This window comes from Fulmarus glacialis, unplaced genomic scaffold, assembly GCF_000690835.1.
Source record: "Fulmarus glacialis isolate BGI_N327 unplaced genomic scaffold, ASM69083v1 scaffold15032, whole genome shotgun sequence".
Lineage (NCBI taxonomy): Eukaryota > Metazoa > Chordata > Aves > Procellariiformes > Procellariidae > Fulmarus > Fulmarus glacialis.
The window spans coordinates 22,089-24,849 of NW_009196058.1; positions in this window are offsets into that span (position 1 = coordinate 22,089).

Below are 2,761 nucleotides of genomic sequence, written 5' to 3' on the forward strand. Positions count from 1 at the left end.
GCTACAGCTCAGGAGCATCCCTCCTGGAGAGCCATGCATTTTTAAAGCAGTTGGAAAACTTCTTTAAACAAAAGGTAACATACTGTCTTGTGAGAGAATTTGTGTCTTAACGCAGAAACAGGCAGTCACCAGTCTGCTTTTCTGTGCTTTCCTCTTACCTGAAGCTGGGTAATCATCTTTATTTTCTCTCATTTCCTCAGTTAATACAAGAATAATTTCTCCTTTTAAAGAAATCAACTGATCTGTGAATAATCCCATTGATTTAAATCAAAAGACTGTTGCAGTGTGATTAAGAACTGCTAAATTTTACTGTCCCTTTTTTTGGGTGATTATTCTTCTGATGGAATACTGTGCAAGAATACATTATTTGGGAGAAATGGCTTGTTTTTAGTTACTTTAACTTTGTAAATCATATGATCACACATGGGAAGCTGAGGTCTTATATTCTGTATTCCCAGCACATCAACCAGTGTCATTTTAAGAGTTAGAATTTTATTTCATAGAATCATCACCTTGATAATGCAGTAACATTTAGTATTCCTTGAAGTGCTCTATATGCTCTTAATAGTAAGAGATTATGGAAAATAATAAAATAACAAAAATTAAACATTCTGGAGGACACCATGTCTAGCAAATATTGCAAATTATATTTGAAAACTAGGGAAACCAGTGTCATTTTAAGAGTTAGAATTTTATTTCATAGAATCATCACCTTGATAATGCAGTAACATTTAGTATTCCTTGAAGTGCTCTATATGCTCTTAATAGTAAGAGATTATGGAAAATAATAAAATAACAAAAATTAAACATTCTGGAGGACACCATGTCTAGCAAATATTGCAAATTATATTTGAAAACTAGGGAAAGAGTACTGTGAAACATAAACGGATAATGCTCAGAACAGAGGATGGGATTTCCAGTGTAAATGTGTAGGAAAAATGTACATATTACAGTGTACCGCAGCACTCTAGCTATATCTGGTATCAGCGCAAAATAATTTAATCAAAACTGTGTATTACTAGGCCCAACATTGGCCTCATTAATTGTTGAATCCAAGTAGATCATGACTTGTGCTGAAGGAGGTGAGTATTTATAGTGCGTCTGTGCACGTAAATGAAATAAGCCTATACCATGTAAGTTTACATGAGTCAATGACAGGCCATGTAAAGCAAAACCCAAACAAATAATGAAAATGCAGTACAACTAATGAAAACACATGTGCCAGAGGAAGTAGGTACTGCAGATGCCTAATAACGCTTAGCCTTATGGTGAATCATCACCACAGAAGGCTGCAGATTTCCAGGTAAAAACTGGAAAAACTACGGTAAATTAATTTCCATGACGAGAGTCCATTTTCTTTTAGGCTCTTCTCATGGGTTCTTTTTCATAAGAGATTCTGGGCAGGGTCCTTTTTCTTTCAGGAGCTATTGAAGGAAGAGTGTCATGGAACCCCTGCTCCTATAACCAAGGGTCAGGCAAGATTCTTAATAACCCAGCAGGGGCTGCGAAGAGGAGGGGACAGCCGCTGGGGGAAGCTTGCCGATGGCACCACAAAACACACACTGCTGGATTATAGCTAAGGACAGCATTAGGGGTCTGTATTTCTACAATAACACCCTTGGGTGTGGTGTCGGTTTCAAACAACGAGATGAGCAGGAGGCTTGTCAGCCCCTTCCATTTGCAGCAACAGCACTCACCTAGCCGGGGTATGTCTGGAAAACTTCTATCAAAGCCCCTTCCTGGCTAGTCCATGCCCGGTAACTATCCACTGCCTTTGCAAATACAGCACACAGCTTCATATTTCTATCAGGCGGCACAGAGGACTGCTAGTTGGGTTTAATCACCTTTGTTGAGATGTGATGTGAAATGAGGCTGCTGAATGTGGAGCACTAATATATCAGTGCCTTGCTCTCAGCAGTGGCAGGATCACTTCAGCTCCTGGAGGAATTCCTTTCCAATTTTTCACATACTTAGACTCAGAAGGATCTTCTTATAATGTTTTTGGTTTTGGGGGGTTTGGGGGGTTATTTTTGGTTGTTGTTTTTGTATATTTACAACAGAATAGTGTGGGGGACTCAGCAATCATGAATGAGAAGAAAAGTGCTTCTGACTCTTCCAAAGTGAACAGATATACAAAGCATGAAATTTTGAAAGGCATCTAGATCTTATTCTTAAAACTAACCTTTGAAATCAGGATTTTAGGCTTAAAGGCTTTAATACTCAAAGAATCATAGGAGTCAAAATGCTGAAAATTACGCAGCTCATCAAGTGCTCTGCCCTTTAGGGAATTCAGAGCTCCAAATTAGCTGCAGGTCAGTATTTGCATAAATTGGATGAAGTTGGTCCTGTCGATGTGTGTACAGACAGCTTTTCATTAGCTCCGCTCAGTCTCTCAGCCTGTCGTGGATAAGCTGGCCCTGGTCCAAAAGCAAGGTAGCTGTGTGACCATCATGCTGTGTCTGAGCAAATATTTTCTGCTTCTCAGCAGGGTGCTTCAGCTGAGGCAGAGCACTGTGCTAGGGCAGTCCTGTGATTTCTGGGGCTGGCTCATGGTCTGCCTATCTGCAGCAAATACTAAGCAGTGTGCAAACCTCCCTTGAGGTATCCGAGGACAGAAATCTGCAAGCTGAGTGGGGAGCTTCCTAAGGCAGCAGTTCTCAACATTTTTAGACTGATCATTTCCCTTGTCCTTCTTCGCTGTAACAGCTGGGCCTCCCATTTGCATCCACACTTACACTCGCCCTATCCCACCAACCTCCCT